Below are 13,695 nucleotides of genomic sequence, written 5' to 3' on the forward strand. Positions count from 1 at the left end.
CTCATACTACATTTCCAGACCAAGGGAGAAAGAATTGTTTATGTTTCTGTGTGTTCGGGTGTTTCTGGGGGCCAGAAGAGAACATTGGATACCTGGTTAATTCCAGGGTTTCAGCATCAGATGAAAGGAGGACATGACTTCTCCTAAGGGGTTGAAGTTTTTATTATAGATATGAGAGAAAACACATACACAGACAGACTGAGCATGCCCAGCAGATTGAACCAGGCTATGTGAAGAGAGGAGAGAGGGGAGGGGAGGGGGAAGAGAGGAAATCCAAGCGCCAAGAGGCCAGTAATACGCCAGAAAACTAGGCGACCAAGAGACAAAAAGGGCCAGTAACCAAGAAGGCTGAGGTTATATAGGAAGAGCAGATGGGGGAAGGGGCAGCCTAGCACCTGGGCTGGAGAGCCTAGAGTAGGGGATGGGGCATGAGAGATGCTGTAGACAACATCTGCTTTGACACGTTTGTAGACACCTCCACTAACCATTTGTCCTCAGTTAACCATTTATTTGAGGCCTAGCAGGATCCCCTGGATCTGGAGTTACAGGTAGTTGTAACTGCTGCCCCACTGTGACTGCTGAGAATTAAACTTGAGTCCTCTGGAAGAGCAGCAAATGCTTTTACATGATAAGCCATCTTGCTAGTCATGAGACAGAGGACTTTTAATCTTTTGTTCTTGCTGTGTCCCTACGACTTCAATTAAGCCTTGGACACAGTGGGTGCTGAAACATAGCTAAGGAATGAGTGAGCTCTGGAGATGGGCTTCTCACAGCGCCATGAGCTTGGTCTTCTTCCTAAAAGGCTCAGATTTAGAGAGACGTTTCTGACCATTCATTCTCTCCCCTAACTTCCCTCAATTTCCCCAGAAGACATTCAATAAAATGTCTACTAAGTACCCAACACATTCCACCTCTGTTCCCTTCCCTGACTACAGTCTCCTGTTAAGATTTTCATTATTTTTAATTATGTATGTATGTGTGGATATGTGCACATGAGTACAGGGGCCTGCAGAGGGTAGAGGCATCAGATCTCCAGGAAGTGGAATTACAGGTGGTTGTGAGCCACTCAAAGTGGGTGCTGGGCACTGAACTTAAGGTCCTCTGCAAGAGAACAGTATATGCTTTGAATTGTGAGCCATCTCTCCAGCCCATGGTTTTCTCTCTTTAAAAAAATAAAAAATAAAAAATCTACACAATCACCAAATACAGAAAAGAACTCTTGCTGAACCCCTGTCAATTAAAAAAGGCAATGGCCAATGAGTTGAGGCAGGAGAGAGGAGGTGGGACATGGGCAGGAAGAGAGAGGATTCTGGGTAATAGTTAGAGAATAAAAGAAGCTAGGTGAGAACATGAAAGAGAGAACTCAAGAGAGAGCCCCAGGGACGGACATAGACTCCTTTGAACTCAGGATAGAATAAAGAGAGATGCAGAGACTTGAGAGACAGAGTTGCGGAGAGATGGACCAAGAGGACAGATGTAAACCAGCAGGTAGATGAACTCAGGGAGACGCTGAGGAGACACAAAGAAAGAAGTAGGCTGGGACTGAAGAGTAACCATGTAGTAGACATAGAATAGTTTAAATGGTTAAATAAGATAAGAGCTAGTCAGGGAATGAGCCAAAGCTATGGCCTAGGGATTTAATAATAAATAATTAGACTCAGAGTAGTCATTCTGGGAGCTGGGGGCGGGGGGGGGGGAAGAAAAGAAAATGGATTTAAAAAAATTTAAACAGTGCCGGTGACACGGGTCTGTCATTCCAGACACCCAAGAGGCTCAGTTGAGAAGTTCAGAAGTTCAAGGCCTTCAGGGTCTGGGTCAAGGTCAGTCTGGATGACTTACTGAGACCCTGTTTTAAAATAAAAGCATGAAAAGAGGCGGGGTTTGTAGCTTAGTTGGTAGGATACACAGCATGCAGGAGGCCCTAAGTTTGACCGTCAGAAACACAGACAACATAATCAAGTACAGTGGCACAGATCTATAATCTCAGTACTCAGAAGATGGAGGAAGAAGTTCAAGATCCTTCTCGACTGCAGAGCAAGCTGGAGGCCAGCCTGGGCTATGTGACACTGTGTCTCAGTCTGTCAGTCAGTCAGTCAGTCAGTCAGCCAGCCAGTCTGTCAGTCAATCAGTCAGTCCGTCATCAGTCAGTCCATCAATCAGTCAGTCTGACAATCAATTAGTTAGTCAGTCTGTCAGTCAGTCAGCCAGCCAGCCAGTCTGTCAGTCAGTCTGTCATCAGTCAGTCAGTCAGTCTGTCAGTCCGTTCCGTCAGTCTGTCAGTCAGTCAAGGGTTGAGAGTGTAGCAGAGCGCCTGCCTAGTGCTGGATCTGAGGAGTAAGGCAGCTCTTTTTTTCAGGTAGCTAGATAGGAAGGCACCATGGAGCAGAGCCAGCTTCCAAACGCGCTCTCTTCGGGCAGAAGCTAGCAGCTTATCTCAGGGGAAGGCAACATCTACTGTGTGGCAAACCTGGCTTCTGAGAACTCTACACAGACAGTGAATACAAAAGTGGACCCAAAGTTGGAAACTTAACTCAGAACTGTGCATTTTTAGAATTTTAATATTAATTATTATTATTAAAGTTTTTAAAAATTAGTTTTACTCATTTAAAAAAAATTCTTACTTATGAGTGTTTTGCCTGAATGTCTATCTCTGATCTTAACCACTGAGCCAGCTTTTCCGGCCCTGTTATTTATCTTTTATAATCGTGTGTGTATATGGGTGTGTGTGTGTGTGCACGCGCATGTGTGTATTTCAGTGTGTATATGCACTTGAGTGCAGGCATCTGAGGAAGCCAGATGGTCAGATACCCTGGAGCTGGAGTTACAGGCAGCTGTGAGTCAACCAACAAGGCACCAAACCTGGGTGCTCTGCAAGAGTCATATGAGCTGTTAGCCTCTGAGCCATAGCTCAGCTCCAGAAACCGTGAATTTTTTAAAAGGCCATGACTCACCCAGATGATTAGCAGCTTTGCTCTGCAGGCTGTTGATGGCCAACCTTCGCTTTCCTCACCTCCCAGACCCACCCCCAACCCTGGAAAATTTGCTTGCCTAGTTTATCTTTTCCTGAGCTTGCCTCTGCTACCTTATCTCCCACCCAATTCACACCCATCCGGTTCAGCCAATCAGCAGCCTCTCAACTCAATCCCTACTTTACATCCAGGCCAGAGGCAACCAGACTCATGCCAGACACAAAAAGATGCCGTCTGGCCCCAGCTCACCTTTGAGTCCCCTTGTAGGTTGCAGGGAGCTGCTCTCCCCCTACACACACACACACACACACACACACACACACACACACACACACACACCCCGTTTAAGACTCAGGTAGACCTCACTCTCCTGTCTTTCCTGGACCTTCTTCAAGATGCTTCAAGACAATGAGAAAATAAACCCGTGTGCCCTGGGCTCAGAATGAGGAGTGCTGTGATTAAAGCTGTGTGCTATGTTCAGTTTAAAATAAAAAAAAAATTCTTTAAAAAATTAAATAAGCCAGGTGTGGCCGCTCACACTTAATCCTAGTACTTGGGAAGCAGAAGCAAGTGGATCTCTGTGAGTTTGAGGGCAGCCTTGTCTACAAAGTGAATTTCAGGACAGCTAAGCTACATAGTGAGGCCCTGTCTTGATAAAGCTAGGGCTGGAGAGAGGACTCAGAGGTTGAGGGCATTGGCCGTTCTTCCAGAGGACCTGGGTTCAATTCCTAGCACCCACGTGGCAGCTCACAACTGTCTGTAACTCCAGTTTCAGGGGATCTGATGCCCTCACACAGACATACATACAAAACATCAGGAGGGGTTGGGGATTTAGCTCAGTGGTAGAGCGCTTGCCTAGCAACCGCAAGGCCCTGGGTTTGGTCCCCAGCTCCGAAAAAAAAAAGAACCAAAAAAAAAAAAAAAAAAAAAACCATCAGGCACACAAATTTTTTTAAAAAAGGAAAACTTAACAACAACAACAGCAATTAATAATAATAATAATAATAATAATAATAATAATAATAATTTAAAGAGATTAGCCACACCTGGTGGTGGTCCAGGCCTGTAATCCCAAGATTTGGGAATGGATGGAATTTAAGGCCTCTGGGCATTGAGGTCAATCCAGAGTTGACCTAAATAATTCTCTGATTTTCACCCATCAAAGGACTGTCCTTGGTTGATTAACTTTTGGTTTCAGGTTTCTGGGTGTGGCTGTTGACATTTGTCTGAGTCAACTGTGTAACTGCAGGAAACTTGCCTCTCCTGATACCAGGCCTTTCTGTCTGACTCCCCAAGGAACAACACTCCAGTCAGCACTAAGGCTTCCCTTTTACTTGACTTTCTATATTCCTTGGCAGTTGGGAGGAAGGAAATGGTTAACACAGAGATCTCGATGGGCAGACCTGGGTACAAATTCGAACCAACAACTGAGTTGCAGTGAAGTCTTTGCAACTCTCACCAAAACTTCCTTCATCCTCTGCTCCTGCCTGCCCTCCCCTTACCCAGCTCCCCTAATAAAAAGAGAAAAGAATAAAGTCCAGAACCCATGACTCAGGTTTGTCGTGGAAACCAGAGATTCTCCAGCAGCCTCTGTGGGCTCAAGGCCAGCTGCCTCCTGCATCTCCACAGCTAAGGGTTCTACAGCAAAGCCTGGAGTCTGTGGCTGCAGTTTTTTCCTAGGGTCTTTTGTGTCTGTAGCTCCAAGTAGCTTTTCAATCCTAATATAAACTTCCTGGACTTGAGAGAGGCCCAGATATAAATTATAGCACAGTTTAAGTGCCTTTAATCTGGCCCAGCACTCTTGTATCCATAGTGTGTGTAACCAGGGGGCCTCTTAGTAAACTTAGATAAACAGAGTAGCAGGGGAGTTTTTGGATGCTGGATACCTGTCTCCATGTTTATGCTCAAGTAGGGGGTCCTGAACTGACTGAACCCCCAAGGAATGGGCCTTTAGCAACAAAGTAAAGTAGAGATGCTGTTGACTCTAAAGAAATGGAGGATTTGAGAACAGCCAAACGACCTTCTCGGCTTAAAGACTGTCCAACCATTACTTCAGGAAACAGCAGCAGCAGCAGCTAAAACTGGGGTCTGGCCTTCAGCAGGAGCAAACTTACCACATCTGCAGTTTGATGGCAACTAGAGCGATAGAAAAGGAAATGTAGCTCCCGGTTCCTAACCTGGAATCCATGCAGCCAGGAACTCAGGCCAGTCCATAGGCCTCATTAGATCTGAATTGTTGCCATAAAGAAAAGAAATCTGGGGTTGGGGATTTAGCTCAGTGGTAGAGCGCTTGCCTAGCAAGTGCAAGGCCCTGGGTTCGGTCCCCAGCTCCGAAAAAAAAGAAAAAAGAAAAAAGAAAAAAAAAAAAAAGAAAAGAAAAGAAATCTATGAATGTATACACGCACGCGCGCACACACACACACACACACACACACACAATGCACACCACAACCGTTCTCAAGTGTACACACATGTAAAATAATGTCAAAAAGAGAAGAGAGTTTTCAGATGTTTGTATCAAATGCTTCATTTTCCTCACATGTTATCAATTTTCAAAGAAGTCATATGATCTTATTTTAATTACAAGTTTGCAGTCTAGTTTTACGTTGTTTTGTTTTAGAAAGGTTCTTGTATGACCCTGGACAGCCTCACACTCACTATATAGCTCATCTTGGCTTCAAACACAGGCTCTTCCTGCCTTTGCTTCTGGAATGCTGGGATTACAGGTGTGCACCATCATGCCCCATTAACTTTTACGTTTTTCCTGGAGTTTCTTGGCACCTTTTCCATTCCTTTTTGAGAGAAGGAGTGGGTGGTGTTTCTTTCCCTAAGAGGAAGAGCTTCTGGCTTCTTACACTATTTTCTAACTGAAATATACTTTTTGTCTTAAAGAGATAATTATGGGAGCTTTCTGTTTCCCTATTCTTATTTAAATCAAGTACAGCTCCTACTACAGGGTTTCTTTCACCTTGTGTCTGCTTTAGTTACATTGTTCTTTGGTAACTGTGTATCTTAGATCAGAATCCACAGGGGCAGTGCCTGCAATAGTGTATTAGTTTGTTTTCTGTAGCTGTAACAAAATACCTAAAGCTGGATACTTTATAAAGAAGTTTATTGAGTTCACAATTCTGGAGCTTCAAGGAATAGATTGGTTTTTTGGTGTTTTTTTTTGTTTTTTTGTTTTTTTAAAGAAGGGTTAAGTAAATGAAATACCCAACAGTTTTGTAAAGTACTAATCAAGCTAAAGATTTTTAAAAAGATTTATTTATTTTATGTATGAGTACACTGTCACTGTCTTCAGACACACCAGAAGAAGGCATTGGATCCCTATTACAGATGGTTGTGAGCCACCATGTTGTGGTTGCTGGGATTTGAACTCAGGACCTCTGGAAGAGTAGTTAGTGCTCTTAACCACTGAGCCATCTCTCCAGGCCTGAAGCTAATTTTTTTTAAAAATTTCTTTCTAATGCATGTATATCAGTGACTGAACTCAGGAGGAGGTCAAAGAGAGATCTGGATCCAAAGGAGATGGAGTTCTAAGAGGTGATTGTGAGTTGCCCAGCATGGATGCTGGGAACTGAACTCTAGACCTATGGGAGAGCAGACAGTATTCTTAACTGCTGAGACTTCTCTCTCCCTCCAGTCAGGCATTTCATAGACTGTTCCTCAATTTTTCTTGTGATTTCCCCTCGGTTAGGTGAAGGGCTAACCTAGCTCATCATGTGATATCATCTGGTGACAGAAGCCACCACTTGATTACCTAAGTCATTGTCAGACCTCTCTACCTTGAGATCTCTCTCTCTCTCTCTCTCTCTCTCTCTCTCTCTCTCTCTCCCTTTCTCTCTTTCTCTCTCTCTGCCTTGAAACAATGTATCATTAGTCCAGGCCGGTATTGAACTTGAAATGTGACTGAAGGAGGGCTTGAACTCCCGATCTTCCTGCCGCTAGTCTCCTAAGTGCTGGGGTTTTGTGTTGACTTCCTAGATGTATTTATTTATTCGTTTAGTTCACTATGGGTTCCTGTTTATTTACTTTAGACTTTGGGATCTAGCCTAAGACATTATTCATTTTATTGCTTAAATTGCTCCACCGTTTGGCTGTCGAGAGTTTGTTCCGTTTGGCTCCTGAATCCTGCTGCTTTATCCAAAGTCTCGTCTTGCTGGCAATTGCTTCTAAACTTCTAAACTTTTCAACTCACACTTTTGGTTTGAGCTCTCCTATTTTTCATTTCTCTGACACCTTATGTTTCCAGATTAATCCTTTTTATTAGCAATTCTCTCTTGTTTTGTGGATCTAGGATATTATCATCTCAGAGTTTCTAATCATAATAACGGGAGTACTGACTTCAAGGCCTTGTTTCAAATCCTATTTAAAACAACAACAACAACAACAACACCAATACAGCTTTAATTTTGTCTGCTTTTAGCCATGGTAATGACACATACATGTCATTAATGTGCAAATAGTTCAATTATTTTTTGTTTTGCTTTTGAGACAGGGGTTCAGTATGTAGCCTTGGCTAGCCTGTAACTTGCTATGTTGACCAGGCTAGCCTCAAACTCATAGAAAATTGCTTGGCTCCGCCTTCTGAATACTAGAGTCAAAAGTATGTCAAAAGCTATGAGGTCAAAACCTCATAGCTTTACTTTTCAAATGCCAGGAGCTGTATTTCCATGTGTGTCTATAAGTAAGTTTTCCAGGTTTTATCTTAAGAAAAATTCTGATTATTTAAATCCAATAGTGACAGCTGTAGTAAGTTGTAGCTATGACCTCAGCTGTTTAGGAGGCCGAGGCAGCCTCTTAAATAAACATTTATTTATTCAGTTTCTGTGTGTAGGACGGGGGTGTCACAGCACATGAGGAGGTCAGAGTACAAATTTCGGGACTCAGTTCTCATCTTGTACCTTGTGGGCTGTGGGGCTGAAACTCAGGTCATCAGACTTGGCAGGTGCTCCTACTCTACATGTCTTCTTGTGTTGTTGTTTGTCGTTCATGGATTAAACACAGGGCTTCGTACATGTTAGGCAGGCACTTAACCCTGAACTATGCCCCAGTCCTAGTGTTTTATATCTCAGGTCTTCCTATTACATTCAGAACAGGCTGTATGAATGGCAACATGGTAATCATGCCCATGGCCTGCTACTATTATATATATATATATATTTTTTTTTCCTGGGGATCGAACCCAGGGCCTTGAGCTTCCTAGGCAAGCGCTCTACCACTGAGCTAAATCCCCAACCCCTACTATTGTATATTTTAAAACCCCATGGTCAGGCATGGTGCCTATAGCCCCAGCATTTGGGAGATGGTTCAAGAGGGTCAGGGATTCAAGGCCAGCCTTGGCTAAAAAAGGCCTTGTCTCAAAACAAAACTTAACTAAAAAATAAACAGCTCCCACAAAAGAGACCCACTCCAAGAAAAATAGAAACAAATCATTAACCCCACCAAAATGTTATTTTAGCACATAACAGTTCCAAGTTTATAGGATTGACAAGATGTATGGGCAAAGTTTAGATCGTAAAGGCGCTTACCTCACAAGTTGTGCCTGCCAGCTAGGGCTGGAGAGGTAGACAGCGGCAGAACACTTGCTGAGAAGAAGAAGAAGAAGAAGAAGAAGAAGAAGAAGAAGAGGAGGAGGAGGAGGAGGAGGAGGAGGAGGAGGAGGAGGAGGAGGAGGAGGAGGAGGAGGAGGAGAAGAAGAAGAAAAGAAGGAGGAGAAGAAGGAGAAGAAGGGGAAGAAGAGGGAGAGGAAGAGGGGAAGAAGAGGGGAAAAGGGGAAGAAGGGAAGAAGGGAAGGAGGAGGAGGAGGAAGAGGAAGAAGAAGAGGAAGAGGAGATATTCTAGCTAGCCTGCATAAGAGACACAATCCAGGTTTTTTATTTATAAGCTGTAAGCCTAGACTGAGCAGGTTTTGGAGCTATTCTAACTTACATGCCAGCCATATGTCCCTTGTTATGGGCCCGTCTCCTCTCCTGGCAGCCTCCTCCTCTCTTCATCTCTTTTCTCCTTCTCTCTGATCTCCCCTCAGATCCCTCCCTGGATCCTCAAATCCCGCCTTTTTTCCCCTACTGACCAATCACAGGCTCTAGCCTTTTATTAACTAATTAACTTTAGATTGGGGAGCACGGTTTACATGGTATATGTAAGGATCTCCTCGTTGTGTCGGGGTCAACAAGATCTTGGGGTACAGAATTTAGCATTTGAATACATTGCAGCACCAGACCAATACCCAACAACTTGCCTGGCATGTGACAATTTGGGTTCAATCCCCATCCTGCCAAACAAAATACACAGAAGACAAGACTAATGATCTCAGGAACTCAGGGTTCTATGAACCAGATCCTATAGGTTACCCTTTGACTTTGTGTGCCTGCATATGTACACACATACCCAAACTTTAAAAAGTAGCAAAAGAAAAAAAAAAAACTGAACAGAAGTTTAAGTCATACGGTTGTTCATACATTTATCATTTCCAGAGATCTTTGGTCACTTTTAAACTTCTGCCCTTTTTGCTTTGGTTTACTTTTGCTTTATTCTCTGTTTAACAGAGCCCTGGATGTCCTGGACTTGCTTTGTAGATCAGGCTGGTTTTGAACTCAGAGATCCACCTGTCTTTGCCTCCTGGGTACTGAGATCAGAGGCATGAGGCACCATCCCATCTTTCTATTGTTGTTGTTTTTTTAAATCATTTATATTTATTTATTATATTTTTTGTGTATGAGCATTTTGTCTGGATGGTTGGATGTGCAGGATGTGTATGCCTGGTGACTTCAGAGACCATCAGATCTCCTGGAACTAGAGTTACAGATGCTTGTGAGCCACCATGTGGATGCTGGGAACTGGGTTCTGGACCTTGGCAAGAACAACACTGGCTCTAAACTGCTGAGCCATCTCTCCAGCCCCAAAGCTCTGGCCTTTTATCTAACCTCATTGGTCTTTATCCTGAAGAGCCTCTCTCTACTCACTGCAGGTCTGAGGGTGAGGAAGGGGCTCTGCTTTCCTTGGTCTGCAAACACCTTTACTTTAGTGGGCCCACAGGTTTTATCTTGGTTTCTGTCTAAGTACTGCAATGGCCGTTTTCCATTGTCTCAGCCTCCGTGGCTTCTGAGGAGAAGTCAAACCCCACTGGATCATTTCTCTGAATCCTATTTGCCACTTACTTGCCTTCTAGTGGCTTCCAGGGTCTTCTTTGTCTGGTTCATAGCTGCTTGGCTATGATGCTGTGATGGGCTTGGATATTCTTTAGCAGGATATGGGGGGGGGAGGGATTGTTGTTTTCATTTTTTCCTGTTTGTGTTTTGCTGAAATCTTTAGACATATGACACGATCCTTTTTATCAAATTTATGAGACTGTCTTACCAGTGCTTAGAGAATATCTCTCAGTCTCACTCTCATTCCTTTCTCGGGGGGCTGAAATAGCATGCTTTTTCTGTCCCACAAATCAGTAAAGTAATTGTTTCACTTTCTTTATTCTTCAAGCCAGGTACTTTGAATCTATACTGAGGGTCCCTCTCTTTCTTCTACTTCCATCAATCTGAGAGCAAGCCCAGATTGAAAATGTTCCATCTCAGATACTGCGTTTCTATTTGGTTCTCCTACGAGTATCCTTTTCCCTTTTATTTCTGTGTTGGAAATTGATTTATTTGTTCATTCATTATGAGTGAATTTCCCCTTAAATCCTTGAGCTTATTTACAATACGAATGTTTGTGTCTAATAATTTTAACATCTTGGTTCATCTCAGAGTCTGTCTCTGTTTCTCTCTCTCTCTTTCTCTCTGCAGATCTCTCTGTGTAGCTCAGGTTGGTCTCAAACTTACTATTTATTTCTTGAACCTGCCATCTTGCTACAGCCTATAACTGGGGTTACAGCCATGAGTCACCATGTCCATTTAAAGTCCTTTTCTTTTTTTTTTTTTTTTTCCGGAGCTGGGGACCGAACCCAGGGCCTTGCGCTTGCTAGGCAAGTGCTCTACCACTGAGCTAAATCCCCAACCCCTTAAAGTCCATTTCTATGGTCCACTTTGTCTTTGCTTAAGTATAAGCTAGACTTTGCTGTTGTCCTTGTCTTGTCACTGGACTAGTAATCTTAAAAATAATTTTGCTAATTTAGTGTTTGACTGTATTGCTTGGACATGCACGTGTATCACACGGATGCCTGGTCCTGGCTAAGGTCACAAAAGGGTGTTAGATCCCCTGGATCTGGAGTTACAGTCGACGGTGAGCCACCATGTGGGTGCTAGGAACCAGATCCAGGGCCTCTGCAAGAATGCTTCTAACAGCTGAGCCCACTCTCCAGCCCAAGGTTGAGTACATTTTATTTATTCGTTGCCTGGGCTGACTTCAAATTCTTGTTCTTTCCATGCACGGTACTCTGAGTTCTGGAGTTGCAGGTGTAGGCCTCACACCTGGGTCAATCTCTGTGTTTGCTGCGACACTGCAGGTTTCAGGCTATGGTGGCTCTGCACCTTGTCGCTGTCTGTGAGGACAGCTTCTTTTGTTCTAATAGGTTGTTAAATCATTGGCTGATCACCTTGAACTTGTGCATTTAAAAAATTTTTTTATTCTTTTAGTGACTTTCAATTTTAAATTTTTTTTTTTTTTTTTTTTTTTGGAGCTGGGGACCGAACCCAGGGCCTTGCGCTTCCTAGGTAAGCGCTCTACCACTGAGCTAAATCCCCAGCCCCTGTGACTTTCAATTTTAATTGTTTTAAATTAACAGTTTAGAAAAGTCAATTGTTGTGGGGCATGAGTATAACCCCAGTACGTGGGAGATGGAGGAAATAGGTTGGAGAATTCAAGGTCATCTTCAGCTCCAAGTGGAACTCAAGGGCAGCCTGGGCTATATGAAACCCTTTCTCTAAAAAATGTTCACCAGGCTTTTTCCATTAAAAATCTGCTATTGTTAATATCAAGGTTGTTTAAACTGGAACAAATATTTATTTAGTATGTTTCTCTCATACTTGAAAGGATTCTGGGTCTGCCTGTCTGTATAATAAATATTGACTGATCTTGAAGATTCCATAGTTTATTTATCTATTTACTTTTTACCAATTTGTCTTTGAAGACATCTCTGCAGTATCCTATCATGAGATTTCTAATACCTCCAGCAATGTCACTATAGTATGTCAAGGCAAGAAAACATGAGTAATGTTTTTAGTGGGAATGAAGTTCATAAATAAGGCTGAAATAGCTCTGCATGTTGAAGTCTCCCAGTGTCTGAGCCTGCTTCCTTCGGCTAGCCTGTTATCCTGGGCTTCCTTTCCACTCCTTATCACCTGTTCCAGACATTGGCCCTAGGTCTTTCTGGATTCCTCCCAATAGTAGGCTCCTTCCTCCTCCGCTCAGGCTCTGCTGCTGTGTGGGCCCTCCCCCTGGAATGCAGTTTGTCCATTCCTCCCTTGAATTGTTCACACCTCCTCCTTGTGGCTCTTGGCTCTGTATTCCTTCTGTCCCTGTGTAATCTATTCTTCCTGTAACAGCTGGAGTGATCTCAAAGCACATCTGAGCATGTCACCTTTCTGCTTAAAGCCTTTACAGCCTCTTTGCTGGTCTCTGAATGAAGACAAATGCCTTACACACACACACACACACACACACACACACACACACACACGTACATACATACACACATATGTACACACATAAACACATATGCATATACACATAAACACACATATGTAGATACATACATACAAGCACGCACATACATACATGTACACGAGCAATCATACACACATACACACAAACATACACAAGCACACACACATGCATAAATGTACACACAAGTGCACACATACACACACAAACACATATACACATACATAAACACATGCAAACACACACAAACACATATATACATACATAAACACATACAAACACACACACACACACACACACACACACACACACACACACACACGTACCTTTGTATGGTGTGGTCTGATTCCTGTCCATTTCTCTAACTTTGCTAGGACTCATGTAGAAGACAGAAGTCCTGGACTGGATTGACCTGGGCGGTAGCAGTCAAGGGGCAAGTCAAGGATAGCACTCAAATTTCTGGTTGGGCTGAATCAGAGAAGTTTCTGAGCTTCTAACTGCCAGCATCTCCAAGGAACAGCAGCTAGCTGCAAATGCAGAACAACACCTCCCACGCCTGCCCTCCCTCACTCTGCCTTTCAACCGCTTGACCAAGCTTCCAGTCTAAGTCCTGGCTCATTTCATTTGCTGGGCCCTTGGCTCAGCCTTTCCTCCCTAAAGAACTTTGCTTTCTCTTCTAGAAAACAGGAGTCGTTCTCATCCCTTCATTCCCTCACCCACTTTTGTTTTTAGTCAGAGTGGGATTTATTTAAAGAGGCAACATTGGGAAGAGGAACGAATTAAAGGGTCTAGCTAGGACTGACAGGAAGAAGAGTGGGGAGCAGCAAAGAGGGCAGAGGTCTGTATAATTAAGCAGGCCTGTTCAAGGCATGATCTGGTTGATCATTTTCATGGCCTGGTTTGTTTTGAGACAGAGTCTCACTCTAGCCCTGGCTGGCTTGGTACTTGGTGTGTACTTTATTCAGGCTGGTCTTACTCTTAAGGCAATTCTGTCTTGGCCTCTCAAATGCAGGGATTGCAGGTCTATGTTGCGGTGCACATGGACACCAGAGGTTGGCTTCACACACTTCCTCTTCCTCCATCACTCTCTACCTTGTTTTTTCTCCCCACATTACTGGGGGCAGGGGTA

Source organism: Rattus norvegicus, chromosome 1, assembly GCF_021556685.1.
Source record: "Rattus norvegicus strain SHRSP/BbbUtx chromosome 1, alternate assembly SHRSP_T2T, whole genome shotgun sequence".
Lineage (NCBI taxonomy): Eukaryota > Metazoa > Chordata > Mammalia > Rodentia > Muridae > Rattus > Rattus norvegicus.